This window comes from Apodemus sylvaticus, chromosome 19, assembly GCF_947179515.1.
Source record: "Apodemus sylvaticus chromosome 19, mApoSyl1.1, whole genome shotgun sequence".
Classification (NCBI taxonomy): Eukaryota; Metazoa; Chordata; class Mammalia; order Rodentia; family Muridae; genus Apodemus; species Apodemus sylvaticus.
Genome location: NC_067490.1, coordinates 62,826,517 through 62,843,253, shown reverse-complemented (window position 1 = coordinate 62,843,253; position 16,737 = coordinate 62,826,517). Strand labels below are relative to the sequence as shown.

Below are 16,737 nucleotides of genomic sequence, written 5' to 3'. Positions count from 1 at the left end.
GAGTTAAGAGGGTAGTAGAGGCAGAGAAATGCAGAGGGAGGGAGAGAGTAGAGAAGCAGAGGTGGCCATGACCATGTGGAGAGAGGGGGGAGGGGAGAGGAAGGGAGGGAACCCCAAGAAGGGACAAGAGAGAAGCTGAGAGTGAGAGAATAAGAGAGGGGGAGGGGCAAGCAGCTCTGTTTATTGTGCACCAGACCTACCTGACTGTTGCCAGGTAACAGTGGGGAGGGTCATACCTGGCTGTTGCCAGGTAACTGTGGGGTGGAGCTTAGACAGAATCCTAACAAGGGGGAGGTTCCTCGGGGTGTGGCTGTAAGGGACGGCCTTGGTTATCTTAACTGGTGTGGGAAGCCCCACCCACTGTGGGCGGCACCATTGCCTGGCTAGGATCCTGGGCAGTGTGTGGAAAGGGGCTGAGCAGCAGCAGGCGTTCATTGCTCTTGGCGTCCTGATTATTTACACACCTGATGTGAGTGAGCAGCTGCTTCACACTTCAGAGTGGCATTGCTCACCATGAGGGACTTTACTGTGAACCGTGAGCTGGAATAAACCTGTTCTCCTGACAGAGTATTTTATCAAAGCAGCAGCAGTGATTAAGATTCTTGTGAATTGACCTTTATCCAGTCAAGGTGGTCACAATGAGAGGTAATGTTGTGTTTTGTTTAAAGAATTTTTTATTAGATATTTTCTTATTTACATTTATTTTTTTGCTTTTGTTTTTTTGCGACAGGGTTTCTCTGTGTAGTCCTGGCTGTCCTGGAACTCACTCTGTAGATCAGGCTGGCCTCAAACTCAGAAATCCACCTGCCTCTGCTTTCCAAGTGCTTCTTTTAAATTGTTTTTTATTTTTAAATTTATTTATATTTTTATATATTTTACATTATATATTCATATGTTTATATTTATATTTTATTTACATTTCAAATGTTGTCCCCTTTCCCCATTTCCCCTCTGAAAACCCTCTATCCCCTCCCCCCTCCCCATGCTCACTAACCCACCCACTCCTGCTTCCCTGACCTGGTATTCCCCTACCCTGGGGCAATGAGCCTTCATGGGTTCAAGGGCCTCTCCTCTCATGGATGTCCGACCAGGCCATCCTCTGCTACCCATGTGGCTGGAGCCATGGGTCCCAACATTTGCACACTTTGGTTGGTGGTTAGGTCCCTGGGAGCTCTAGGGATACTGGTTGATTCATATTATTGATTCTCCTATGGGGCTACAAACACCTTCGCTTCTTTGGGTCCTTTCTTTAGCTCCTCCATTGTTGACCCTGTGCTCAGTTCAATGGTTGACTGAGAGTGTCCCCCTCTGTGTGTGTCAGGCACTGGCAAAGACTCTCAGGAGACAACTATATCAGGCTCCTGTCAGCAAACACTTGTTGGCATCCACAATAGTGTCTGAGTTTGGTATATGAGCTGGTTACTGGCTCCAATATGCTTACATTACCTTAACTCACCCAAACTGTTATTGCAACAACACTGAAGGTAAGAGGAGGCCCTTTTGTCCACAGTCCGGCTATGCTGGCAGGTCTCGAGATAGCCACAAGATGGCTCACAAATTTAGCCAGAGTGTATGAAAAAAATAAAAGAGAGAAAATAAAAGCCTTACAGCTTTTTTAGATTGTGTCATGGAGACATGTTTGACAGTACACACCGATGGACCCTGAATCACCAGAAGCAAAGGCAGCAGTGGCTTGAGCTTTTGTCAATCACGGAACACCAGCTATGAAGACAAAGCCCCAGAGGGTGGAGTAGTTAGGAAAGAGTTGTCTAAGAGATTTAAGGACAGTGGCAAAGAGAGTATTTAATGGAGGACAGACTGCAGAGGAGACACAGATGGGAGGACGGAAACAACAGACTGGAGAGCTGGGAAAGATCCTGTTGTCAGCCAAGGCCAAATCAGAAGACCATGAGTGATGCCTAAAAAGGAGATAAGGGGGCCCTGAGAATCAAAAGTGCCCGCACCACAAGACCTGGGTTACCCTAAAAGTGAAATGGAAACCCACCCACTTTTGTAGATAAAGTTCAACATTATGTCTTACCAAAACTTACAGAATTATCAGTGGCAACAGAATCAAAATAAAAATGCAGGACTTCTTATTTGACTTGAAAAATTCAGATTATTTAGGACACTGCTAAAAAGGGCCTTACTCTAGCTGACCTTTGTAGACCTGGGGAATGCATACTCAGACAAGGGCTCCTGTCATAAGCCAATGGCCAATGTGACACCAATTAATCAATCAATCAACCTATAGTCAGTCATGAACCTGCAGTTCACAATCAATCAGCAATCAATAGAGTCAGTTTTTGGTCCAGTGAAGACTAAAGTAATTGAGTAATTGTCAGTTGTTAAATTATATTGATTGTTGATAAATTTTCAATTGATTCATCATGTGTTAAATATTGATCATTGATTAATATTCAATCAATTGGTTACTATTTATTGATCATTGATTCTTTGACTGATTGACAGCTCATTACTGGCTTGTCATCGACTGCCTGTCTATTATTGGTCACCAATCAAGTGACTGATTGGCAGCAGGACATTTGAGTGGCCCCTGATTGAATACTGATCAGTGGATGATCGGTTACTGATTGATTTGTGTTCATTTCCAATTACTGATCTCTTATGGATGACCAATTGACCTCCTGGCTAAAGATGATGGCAAAATGTCTCATTGCCAGCCTCCGTCCTTGAATGCCCCCAGGATAACTTCCCAACTGACTTGCTACCACACCCAGACCTCACTGGATGGGCCTCTGTATGGCTGCTCAGATAGATGCAGGCGTAACGAGATTCACCAAAGGCAGCAGCCTCATTCAGGATGGACAGAGGTATGCTGGGACAACGGTGGTGTCAAATACCGAGATTACATGGGCAAAACCACACCCAGCAGGAATGTCAGCCCAGAAAGCTGAACTGGCAGCTCTGAAAAAGACATTAGAGGTAAAAAAAGGATATTAACGACATTAAAGCCACTTCCTGTTTTGTACGATGACTTCCTATTATATCACAGTCACATTCTGTCAAGACACAGCTACTTCCTATGACAGTGGTGGTCACTTACGGCCATTGAATAGGCACTTCCTCTTAAAGCGAGCCACTTCCTGTAATGTATACTCACGTCCGATTATGGCCAGTCACTGCCTGTCACATCACTGCCACTTCCAGGGGTAGTACAGTCACTTACTTCAAATGGTCACTTCCAGTTCTGATGTGTCTGCTTCCTGTGGGTTCAAAGACTTAGGCATGCCCTCCACATTGTGGTCAGGTTATCTTTAGCCACAGTCAAGACACAGATGGCTGGTGTGGCATTGTTACCTCTCATATCCACGGGGAAGAAAGGAGCCTTCTGGTGAGCAAGGACAAACTCCATCCCAGAGAGTAACAAGACAGCCCCGAGAGTGGCTCCTAGAAATTGGGCTCCTCATGTCCTTGACTGCACCAGACCCAGGAGACCCCACATTGTATGATCAGACAAAAGACGTGATCTGGGCCAAAAACCCGTTGATGTCTCAGTCCTGTAGGAGGTGAGGGAAGACAGCTAACTGACTACTAAATAGCTGTGTGAGAGAAAATGGGTCTACACAGTAATAGAGGAAGAAATTAGAGACTTTCTAGAGTTCAATGGGAATGAATATGCAACATGCAAAGTCTCATGGAACATAAAGAACATGAAAGTGGAGCTAAGAAGAAAGTTCACAGAACAAAATGCCTACATGAAAAAAAATTAGTAATTTAACTGCACACTTTAAAGACTACAACAGAAGAAAATGAAAACAAGGAGGAGACATCAAGAAATTATAAATTTGGGGGCTGAAATCAATAAAATAGAAAAGGGGCAATTCAAAGAATTAATGAAACATGGAGTTAGTCTTTTGAGTCTTTTATTTGACAAGATAAACAAACCTTTATTAAAAGATAAAGAATTTTATGAAATCTAAAATGAAATTGTAAATAAAATAACAGACAATTAAGAAATCCAGAGAATGGTAATGACATGGGTTTAAAAAGGGTGTACTCCACCAAATTGGAAATTCTAAAAGAAATGGATAATTTCCTCAATAGATTCCACATACCAAAAATAAATGAAACTAAGAGAACCAACTTCAACAGACATAAACTAGGAAAACAGAATTCATCACAAATATGCCACCAATACAATCAAAGGACATGAGTTTTAGGGTGGAAATCTACAAGACTTTCAAAGAGGCTTTAACAAGAATACATGTCAGTGTATTTAACAATATAAAAGCAAAAGTAATATTAGGCAATTTATTTTCTGAACTCATGATGACTCAAATATCCTGTCAGTAAAGACTAAACAATAAAACAGAATTACAGACCAATTTTTCCATAAAACCATATAAGCAAAAATATTTAAGAGAAAAAACAAATAAAGTAAAATACAAGTCACATAAGAAGATCATCCACTGTGATCAATGAGGAAAGCTTCATTCAAGAAACACAGTGATGAATCAACATAATGGAATTAAAATGTAAGAAAAAAGAAGAACTGATCATCTCATGACATGATGTAAAATTCTCTGACAATATTCAACACCAATTTATGATAAAATTCATGCAGAGATTAAGGATACAAGGGGCATGTCTGAACATAAAAATGTCACTTTACAGCAAGTCTAGAGCTAACCTTAAATTAACTGGAGAGAAATTCAAATTAATTCCACTAATTCCTAAACTAGACAAGATGTTCCATTCTCTCTATAACTATCTATTCAATATATTATGTAAAAGTTAGGTAGAGCAATAAAACTGAAGGAGAGGAAGATAATATAAATTAGAAAGGAGGAAATAAAATTATCTTTCTTTGCAGCTGATATGTTAGTTTCCATAAGTGAACCAAAATTTCACAAAGGCAATTGCTAGAGCTGATGAACACTGTCAGCAAAGTTGTTGGATACATGAATAACTAAAAAAGAAAATACAAATTAATGGCCTTTTTATGTAAAAGTGAGCTTTCAAGTGCAAATAAAATGGAGAGATATCATAACATTTTAATTTATTGTTGACACTTCTCAAAAACATTTTTTACATAATAAATAACATTGAGTAACTCAATATAGGTATGTTGGCTAAGTAAATACCAAAATATTTTTTGTCACAGATTTGTGAAGGTTCTCAAAAACTACTGTGATAAGCAAAGGCTTCAATAGATTAGTTACATGCTAAAGAGTTTACTCTTGTATACAGATAGTAGAAAATACAAAACTTTAACCCATTAACAACGTTTATGATGTTTCTCTGTATTATGACATTTTCTTATGGTTTCTAAGATTACTGCTACATACAAAGGCATTTTTTACCAAATTGAACATTCATAGCATTTCTCTCCAGTATATGTTCTTTTATGCATTCATAGATTACTGTTATGAAAATGTTGTATCGCACTGATTATATTTATAAAATTTCTCTTCAATATGTGTTCTATAATATATTTAAAGATTACTATGATATACAAATGTTGGGAACAAGCAAAAGAAACTTGCTCTAAGTACTGAAATTTTGTTGCCAACCTCCATTTAATCATGAATTGAAACAAATTTCAAGTCCCAGGTCATAGGGGACCTGCATAATTTAACAATATTCAGCAAGCTTTCATCATTTACTTTTGTTCCTCAAAACATAATGACTGTTCCTAACCATAATTTCTGTTATTAATGTTTTATTCCTAAAAATAAAATGCCTGTTACTAACTACAAAAGAACAACTCAGTGTGATAGGATAAACCATAAACCTACATTCTGTATGATTTGACATCGAATAACAACAGTAGAAAATCCCGATTGGTGGGAAATATACCTGTAACAGCATGTATGTTCGTAGTTTTTAGTTTTGAAATCTATATCAGTTTCTGGCTCAGGGCAGGGACAGGATCGAGTGATTCAGATTAGCTTCTAAATATATTTTCTAGTCCAGATTAATCAGTAACTACTTGACTACAAAAGATTTTTATTATTTGCCATGCCCTTGTGTTTGAATTATGTTGGAACTAATGGGATCCCATAACATAAAGGTTTTACCACATTGCTAACATTCAAAGTATTTCTCTACAGAATGAATAATTTCATAATGATGAAGACTATAGAGGTGTACAAAGGCTTCATTTTACTAAACACAGAACTGTGCAAAATCTTGAGTGCATTAAATGCAGTCACAGTGTTCCTCATTTCCATTGGTATGAAAAGTCATAATGAACAAGACAACTCCTATAAAATAAATCATCTAATTGGGGCTGGCTTACAGTTTCAGAGGTTTAGTCCATTTCATCACAGCAATAAGAATGCTAGGATTGAAGGCAGACATTGATGCTGGAGAGGAAGCTGGGAGTTCTGCATGTTGATCCAATGGCAACTAGGAAGATACTGTCTTTCAGGGACCTCCAGCTCTTTGGCACCTGTAGGAATTCTAAAGCCCAACCACATAGCAATGCACTACTTCCAACAAGGTCACATGACAGCATAATGCCACTCACATAGGTGTCATATTTAAATTACCCCATTCCACTGCCTGGCCTCATATTATTTTCAAACGAATGAGTCTTTGGGGATCATACTTAAACATGTAGAATACATGAGTGACAGCTTCAAAAGTCCCCATTATCTAGAGCAGTCTCAAAAATGTTAAGAGTCCAAAGGACAAAGAGTCTTCTGATATGAATCTTATCATGTAATCATGTTCAAAAACATAAAAGCACATCATATGCCTCCACATTCACAGTATACACTTCACCATTCCTAAAGGCAGCATGAGGAAATAGTGGAATTAAATAAGACCCAAGCCAGATCAACAATCTCCAAACTCTGCATTTCCATATCTGTTGTCAAAGTGTTCTTCAGATCTCCAACTCCTTTCTGCTTTGTTCAATGCAGAAGAATTTTTGTCTGTAGTTTTTATTCCCGGAGAGCAGATTTCCTGAGAAGATAACACACAATTCTAACATCACATAATTTTGGGGTCTTCTTGATTCAATGTCCAGGATCCACACATGCTCATCTCCACTCCTTCGAAGAGATTGGGTCACTTCTCCAGCTCTGCCCTCTGTATCACTCTAAGCTCTGTTTGACTCCACTCTCCTATACCTTTTGTTCTTGCTGCTCATCCCATTGTACATGCATCTTCACTATGCTGGGTTCTTCTACTGCAACTAAGCTTGACCAATAGCCTCCCTTATGCTCACTCAATGATGCCAAGCCTCACCTGCTCTACATGAAAACATCATGCATTTGAAACCAGTACCACCTGTGTGATTCTTACACATGACCGAGTCTAAGTGCTCCACTAGGTCCAAACTTGTTGATCTTTAACACATCTTCTTTGTCACTCAGAAAATACTACAAAGAAGATTTTACCCCAGTGATATTGATTTATTCTCCATAACCTCTAATTCTTTATCTACAGCTATTCAGCAATAATTGTCTCACTAGTCCCTTATATCTTGCCTCTAAATCCAGAGCAACATAGACAAAGCTGCTGAGTTTTGCTGCTTGCTGGTGCTGAAACATGGCCCCTTCTATTACATTATCACCAGTTTCTATTTTTCAAACACTTCACTGCCTAAGCTTGGCTGTCCTAGAACTTGCTCAGTAGACTAACATTGAACTGAGAGATGTCCGTGACTCCATTTTCTGAATGCTGTGGTAAAAATCATGAAACACCATGCCTGGACCTTTTGATATCTGAAAGTGAAAACCTAGTATAGCAATCATAATCTATCCCTTGTGACTTTGACACATACTTATATCTTTGTATGTCCACAGATAAACAATTACCAGGTAATAATAATTCCTAACATGATACAGTTTTGTTTCATACAACTACAAATCCATACATTTAGCTACATGGAAACTTGCCCTAATGTTACCATATATATAATACCGTAGAATATCCTTAATAACAGGATTTAGATTAATTCAACTTCCTGGTGATGCTTTGCTCTTTGAACCTTACATTTTGTATTTTTCTTTTATAAGTTTGCTAGGTTTGATCAAAATTGTTAGGCCAAATTCTATGTTGTTTGTTTTTGATACTTCCTTTGTCAATGCAATTAATGTAAACCCCTTTACCTTAATCTCTAGGAGACTAGAAAAACAAAGGAAATAGGCAACATTCTTTGCCAAATCATCATAAGAACCATCTGTAGAGATGAAATAATCCAAACCACCGATCTCTACCTTAATCCTAATCCAATGGCCTCTTAACTCCCACTATATTCATGATTACATTCATTAGACTCATCTCCAGCCTGTATTCTTTCATGTCTTTGGAGGTGACTGCGTGTTGCAAAGGCTTTACCACATTGACTACATTCATAAGGTTTCTCTCCAATATGTGTTCTTTTATGTGTTTGTAGACTACTGTGACCTGTAAAGGCTTTACCACATTGATTACATGCATAAGGTTTCTCTCCAGTATGTGTTCTTTTATGTGTTTGTAGAGTACTGTGACCTGTAAAGGCTTTACCACATTGATTACATGCATAAGGTTTCTCTCCAGTATGTGTTCTTTTATGATATAGGAGATGACTGGTTGTTGCAAAGGTTCTATCACATTGATTACATTCATAAGGTTTCTCTCCAGTATGTTTCCTTTTATGATATAGCAAAGTACTGTGCTGTGCAAAGGCTTTACCACATTGACTACATTTATAAGGTTTCTCTCCAGTATGTGTTCTTTTATGTGTTTGGAGAGTACTGTGATGTGCAAATGCTTTACCACACTGATTACATTCATAAGGTTTTTCTCTAGTATGTGCTCTTTTATGACATTGGAGATAACTCAGTCTTGCAAAGGCTTTACAACACTGATTACATTCATAAGGTTTCTCTCCAGTATGTGTCATTTTATGTCTTTGTAGATTACTGAGATTTGCTAAGACTTTACCACATTGATTACATTCATATGGCTTCTCTCCAGTATGACTTCTTACATGCCTGCAATGATAATTGACACATGTTGAATCTTTACAACATTCATTAACCTGATCAATAGTTTTATCAATATGAATTAAGATTATAGATTTGTCTAATGGTAAAGATGCATTAGATCTTAAGGTTTTATAACTTCATATGTTCATGGTGATATCTCTCTCTTTTTGGGTTGTACAAGATATATGTGGTGGTTATTACATGGCTCCTATTTATAACATACTTTTTTTATATGGAATTTTTCTATGATGTATTTCTCCTATCTGAAGAAAACTGGAAAAACCCAGAATTTTAAAAAACTGATTTCATTCATAATTTTTCCTGTGGTATGAATTACACCACATTTGACACTGAACCAGGACAAGTAGAAGAATTTACAAGTTCCTAGTACTCATAAAGGTTTTCTATGGTATGATTTTTGGGATTTTCCCAGTAAAATTAGAAAGCCAATTAATTGGAAATGTCTAACAAATTCACAAAATATACTGAAGGCAGATGGCTACACATCTTCTTAATCTTTTTGAATAAAAATGTAGTTTGTTTCTTTCAATATCCCTGTGGCTTCATGGAATTTATTGTGACACATGATATATTTAATAAAAGAAGAATAACAACTGAAAGGTTTCCCCATTGCATTCACACAATTTGAATTTTTGTTTCTCATAAAATGCAGTATATAGTTTAATGTCTCACCACTACACTATTCTTGATTCTCATAAACTGCCCTCTCAACAAATTTTACAATGTCACTACAAGAATATGAGTATCATCAACTTTACCATGGACTATTTGCTTATTAGAAAGTTTCAGCTATAAATTTTATCACTATTCAATGTGCAGTATCTAAGTACTATGAGACTAAACAGATTAGCAAGCTCACAGCATAGTTCTAATGGAGCAGCACAACAAATGAATACACAAAACAGACAACTGAATTTGAGGTATAGTTTGGTAAGAATATTACATTCATAGCTACACCTAAATGATTGGTTTTTTTGACATTTTTGCTTTTTTAGAGCTTCCAGAATATATTAACTTTTCCTCAGAATCATAAGTGCATCCGCTTGGACATGAAAATTACCTTTCATGTCTTCTAGAATTTTCACAGTGTTCTTCAATATGATGCTTCCCAATTGTAGCCTTAAAGACCGTACCAGAAAATGAATGATATTAGAAATAAGGTAAAATTCAAGTTCTGTGAATTTTCACAGTGCTGTAAAAGCTATCATGAAAACTCAGCAAACCCAATTTATTCAGCTCAATCTTTATTGTTACCAATTGAAATAACAGAAGATCATCAATAACCAAGAAACATTTGTTTCCTTATTTGGAAAAAGAATTCACAGTCTTACCTATAGCAGTGAGATTCAGGTATGTCTCCAACATCACATCTTTGTAGTGACTCTTCTGGGAAGAATCCAGCATATCCCACTCTTCCACAGTGAAGGTCACAAGCACATCATCCAAAGTCACTGCATCCTAAAATATCCCATATGTGTGTACAACAGAAAGAAGTATATGGACATTACTGTAACGTAAATGTATGCTTCTTTGAAAATATATTAATTTAGTTCTAGTGCTTCCTCCACTTATTTTATAATTCAGAATTTATCATCTAGTCACCATGTCATTTTTGAAGCAACTTGCATTATAAGATTCACCTGTGTTGCTTCTGAATACTCGGAATAGCATATAGCCTTTCAAGAGAAATGCAATTGAGAGGGAGATGCAAGGGAAACATATCAACAGTATTGAGCACACATCTGAAAACTTGTATGAACAATTACTAAATATAAAAATGATGGGCAAGCTGGGTGGATTTTTTCATGTCTTTAATCACAGAGGTGCAGACAGGTTTATATCATTGAGTTGGATACAAGCATGGTCTATGTAATGTGTTACAGGACAGAGAAAGTTATATGTTCAGACCTTCAATCCCCTGCAAAAAATCAATCAATGAAACAAAAATGATAGAGAACTCACTGTTCCTTACCTTCCTACAAAAAATTATACATTCACTGGAGTTCAGTATTCATTTTGCAGAACTGTTAATTGCACTTGTTTAAACTGCACCATTAATACAATTTTACCAAAATGGAATGCATGTTTAAACAGTCCCAAATGGACAGATGAAAATACTAGTAATGAAAATGTTGATCATAAATAAGCAACACAGGGCAGGAGAGAGAGTTTAGCAGTGGAATATTCTTTCTGGACTTCCACATAATGGTTGTCAATTTCAACCATACGCATAGGAATGAACAATTAACTACACATTACTTTAATATCAAGGGTTCAGAGACTATCTTCTGACAAAAGAAAAGATGAGGCATACATGATATTCATATCCATGCACACACAGTAAATACTATAATTTATTCAAAAATTCCAGAAAAAATAAACAAGAGTGAGGCAGAATATTACACACCCGGAAACAATGATTCTGAAGCCTCAGGTAGTACTGATGTCATGAAGATATGCTATCTTGAGAAATAGAATATAAACAATGTAATTGGCAAGATTTCAAAATTAAACATGTAGATGAAGAGTTGCACAAAAGCATATACTTATTGTGCTAAAGCATTTCAATTGGCTTTTGTTCTTTCTATATCAACTATCAGGACAGGAAGGGCTTCACAGAGAAAAAAATTTGAAAAACAAAAACAAAAGGAATAAAATTAAAAATATTAAGCCACGAGGCTTGCAAAATAGCTTAGACTTAAATAGTTTATACTGTATCTTAGGGACAGAGTCCAAATGGTGACTGCATGGGTGCATAAGAAAGCAGAAGGATCAGTTTCAATCACAACACAGTAGATACAAAGAAAATAATTATCTTGTCCAAAAGAAATGCAGGGGGGCACATGGAGCAGAGACTGAGGGAATGCCCAAGGGAAACTTGCCTAACAGGAAAACCACCTTATGGGCAAGCTCCAGTCCATGACATTATTATGGATAGTCTGCTATGCCTACACAAATGAGCCTTGATAATTATCCATTGAGAGGATCCACTCAGCAATGGACTGAAATAGATGCCGATATACAGAGTCAAATATTGAATGTACTGGAGGGACTCGTATGAAGGAGTCGGAGGAAGGAATGAAGGCGCTGAAGAAGATAGGAACTCCACAAGAAGACCAAAAATCTCAACTAACCTGGCTTATTGGGGACACAGAGAGACAGAGACATCAACTAAATAGCACCCAAAAGCTGGATGAAGAGCTCCTGGCACATAAGTAGCAGAAGTTCAGGTTAGTCTCCATGAGGGTCCTCCAACAACTGGAACATGGGCTGCCCCTAAAGCTGCTACATATCTTTGGTATCTGGTAACTGGACTCCAATGTGTATCCTTTAACTGTACTCCAAAATCTGGCCTCAGTGGGAGAGGATGCACTTAACCAGGAAGAAACTTGAAGCCCCACGGTGTGGGGATACCCAGGGGACCCAATCAATTCCATTCTGACGCGGGATGCTATACGCTTATGTTCATCCTTTGAAGAAAATGCATTGAGTCTACAGTGATCCTAATAGTTTGCAGGAGCTCCTACACAGTTCAAATGTCTAAAGTGTCGACTGACACTCAAGGCAATATCTCGAAAGTCAAATCTTATAAATTCAAAAAGCAAGTCATGTCTTTCTGATGTACAATGGATCAGAATACACCTTCGTCCTACATTAGCCAGGAATATACACTTCTTGTTCAAATATGTGACATGCCTGCCAGGAAACAAAGTAAGTTTCTTTAAAATTTACAACACTATTTTTATCCCACATGCAATTTACAGTTGTCCCTAACAAATGCCAGTGATATCTTACCCTCTCTCCTGACTATGTCTCCTGGTGGATTGCTAAGGTCGTATCTTCCTGCCTGCCACTTTCCCAACTTTCAACATTATCAAGCATTCCCTCTTGAACATACCCACAAAAAAGGTCAGTAAATGGGGCTACACTCAGCCAACATCCAGTGAAAATACAGACAACAAAAAGTAACTCAGGAATAAAATTACCAGCCAAACCAGACAAACCCAGAGACCAGTTTCTAGACCTATTATTGCCACCAAACCAGGTACTTATACATCATCATTGGAACATAATAAAGATAAGACAGGGAAATATGCCACCAAGTAATCCAATTTGTCCTGTCTCGGCAGATCCTCAAAAATAAAAACATTCAAGAGATCTGATACAAAAGAGGTTCTTTTATGGAAAGGACAGGAGTGAGAACCTGGGGAAGGGATAGAGGTACACAAGAGGGCTTGCAGACAGGAACACAGATAGCGAGCAGAGAGATTATGATGAGAGTAGAGAAAGACTATAGATGGGGCTTGTGTAGAGAACAGAAACAGGGAATAAATATAGAGAGCAGCTGAAGTTAGTGTTCCGTGTATATAAAGCACACTTGAAAACTGCAGCAGTTAATGGAGGCAGGTAATGATTTAAGCAGGTGCTAAGTTCCTGAGTGCAGACCATTGAAATTGCTAGCACATGGAATACTACAGAGGCAAGTTTCACACACCCAACAGGGAAAGGAAGATAAATAGTGTAACTGTACTTATTGGTCAAAAAATATTTGGAATCTAAAAGATTCCAGGCAATAAATAACCAGGAATACTGCAAAAAACCAAAAGCAAATACTACAATTGATTGTAATAGAAGAAAAATATCAGCTCAAAGGTCAAGAAAATAGTTTTAATGAAATCATAAATGAACAATTTCTAAACTAAAGACAAAGATTCCTATTAAGGTACACAAAGCATCCAAAATATCAAATAGATTGAAACAAAAAAAAATCCCCTTGCCACACAATATTCAAAACACTATACATGTAAAGAATTGTAAAAACTGCAAAAAAAAAAAAGTTACGTTAAAATGGGACTATTAGATTCATATCTGCCCTATCAATGTGCCGTGTAAAGCACAAAATGTTTTGGACATGTGTTGCAGAATCAAAAAAAAAAAAAAAAAAAAAAAAAAAAAAAAAAGCAGCCTTGATGTTTCTGCAAGCAAACCAATGGTCCAACTGATTTGGGAAGATTTAGCCATGATAGTGAATATATTCACAGGACACTGCCTCATTGAGAAAGTAAGAAGCACCACTAGAAACCTCACATATAGTCACATCTAGCTGAAGTTTCCCATCCAACCCCTGATAGGACCCTCCATCACAGCACACACTGCTTAGCCACGTCTTCCTCTCCATTGAGGGCAGATATCCTGTGCTTACCATGTCTCGATTTCAAAGCTTCCTTGAGGTCCCCTCACAGCACAGCACGGAACAGCAGAGCTCAGAGCAGGAAACAGTGAACTATCCTTGCCTGCACAGCCACAGTGAACTTTCAGAAAGGTACCCGGAAGATCACGCCTTTTTCTGTGAATGGCAGGTCTGCCTGGAGGTCTGGATTGGCCAGTAAGCCTTACCACTCCCCAAGGTTAAAGTGTGCTTATAGTCGAGGGCCAAACTTTTTTCCAAACCTTAGGAGTGGTTTGCACTCCTTTAGCATCTGTGCCTGCCTTACAAGAGGGCTTTTAAACCAACCAGCCCTAGGGGACAACCCACAACTCCAGCTCAGGCTGCTCAGCTGACTGCTCCTCCCCTTGTAAGCAAGGAAACTGCACTTCCCAGGACCTAAATTCAGACCTTGCTTGAGCTTTCCTCACAGCACTTGCCTTCCTCTTCCTGTAATCAAGGTGAATAGCTTGCATAGCCAGTTCCTCAGGTGCAGTGGAGGTGTCAATCTGACCCACAAGGGCAAGGGTGCCCAGGTTATTAACTTTAAAGAGTGACTTTAGGAAACAAGAGTTTCGTTTTCTGGCTTCATGCTGGGCTCAGGAAAATTGCAGCTCCTTTTCAACAGAAGATAAGTCCTTGATTTGACATTTCCCTTGGCAGACAGCCATTATTGGAAGAGGACAACTGTCTCTGAGACATTATAATAAATCTTCTTTCTATATACACACAAAAATTCACTGTCGCTATGGCACATGTTGATATAGAAAACCTGTGCTAACACAACTGTGGGCTTTTCTCCACCTTACCACTGCTGAAGATGTGTTGACTAACAAGTGTGCTCCACAATAGTGCTCCACAGTGTTTGTCATCTGTTTCCTTGTTTTCTCCCGGGGTTTTTTCTTATCTATCATATGGCGGAATGGAATTTTAAGAGGCCACAAAGCAAAACACTTGTTTCCTGAAACCCCTCTTTAATGTTAAAAGCCTGGAAATCCTTCCACTAATGGGCCAGCTTTATATCACCCATACAAGTCAATAACAGGTTACCCTACTTGATTTTAGGAAGAAGAAGAAGGGGAAGTGCTGTGATGAATTCTAATGCAAGCTATGAAGTCAGGTCACGATGAGAGCAGGATCACTGCCCACAAAGGGGAGGAGAAAGCAGCTGAACAGCCTCAGTTGCAATGGTGTGTCCTCCTCCAGTGCTGGGTGGGAGTGCAGATGGATGAGGTTCTTGGAGGACAGGCACAAATGCTATGGGAGTGCAAATCTTACCTGAGATATATGAAAGGTCTGGACCAGGACTGAAATCACACTCTAACCTTGAGGATGGGGAAGACTCACTGGCCAATCAAGGACACCAGGCAGACCTGCCAGTCAGAATAAGAGGAGGGTTCTTCCTGGTGCCTTGTTGAAGTTTGTTTTGGCTGTGCAGGCTTGAATGGTTCTCTGTGTCATGCATTGAGTGCTGCTTTTGGGTGCTGTGTGGTGACCTCATTAAGTTCTGTTTTTGAGACATGTTGAACACAGGGTTTCTGCCTATAATGAGGAGAACGTGGATGTGCAGTGGAGCTGGTGGTGGTGGGTCCTCCCTGGGGCTGGATGGGAAGCATCAGTCATATGTTGCCAGATGTAGCCAGATGTGGACACCTCTGAGTTCCTTTGTGGTGCTCCTCACTACCTATATCAGGCTGTGAACTCTGAAAAACTAACTTCACCAGCAAGGCTGAATCTGCTCAAAACATGTGAGCCAAGGACTTGCTTCAAGTAATAATACAGGTAGGATGCTTAACGTGGAGAGCTCTATTTCCTCTTAAATCCACAAGCTCTGCTCTTAGCATTTACTACTTATGTATAAGATCCATTTGCAGTTTATTTTTTGGAGCCTTTGAAAAGCATCTCATGTGTTGGGTGGAACTCCAATATTAAATTGCGATACAGAAGAGTAGAACGGAAGATATAAAGGATTCACCAAGCTTAGGAAATAGGGACAGTAAGTAGCACTTAGCTGATTGAGGACAACCTTAAAATCACCCCACTGATAGTATATTAAGCAGGCTGGTGAGAGACTAGGATGCTGGGGGGTTACGTGTTTGGTCACCAGGTTTGTCTAGAAATCAATCTCCAAACTATAAAAAAGGAGACAACTGTAGTGTACAACCAGAGAAAGTGAACATGCTGACAGCATGTTAATAATAATAATAATAATAATGATAATAATAATAATATTGTAATAATAATAATAATAATTAATAAATAAAATAAACGTCTATGACAAGCTGCTCACACAGTCATTACAGAATCACAACCAACATTAAAACCTGATGCCCCCATTTTCTACTTGAGGAAAGCATAGTTCTGCCACATGGGACAGACTACACTGGGTGACAGCCATGTGAGATGGAAAAACACCTTTGTACTTGCAGACAGGAGCTGAGCACAGCTGTCCTCTGAGAGGCAACACCAGCGACTGACTGAGGCAGAGGCAGATACTCACAGCCAACCATGGGACCCAGGTCATGGATCCCTATGGAGAGTTAGGGGAGGATGGATGGAGCT

The 16,737-nt window shown here is 38.7% G+C and overlaps 1 pseudogene; it reads right to left on the bottom strand.

Moving 5' to 3' along the window:
• The window catches only part of LOC127669347 (zinc finger protein 431-like), a 115,576-nt pseudogene that overhangs the window by 42,183 nt on the left and 56,656 nt on the right, over nt 1–16,737 (bottom strand).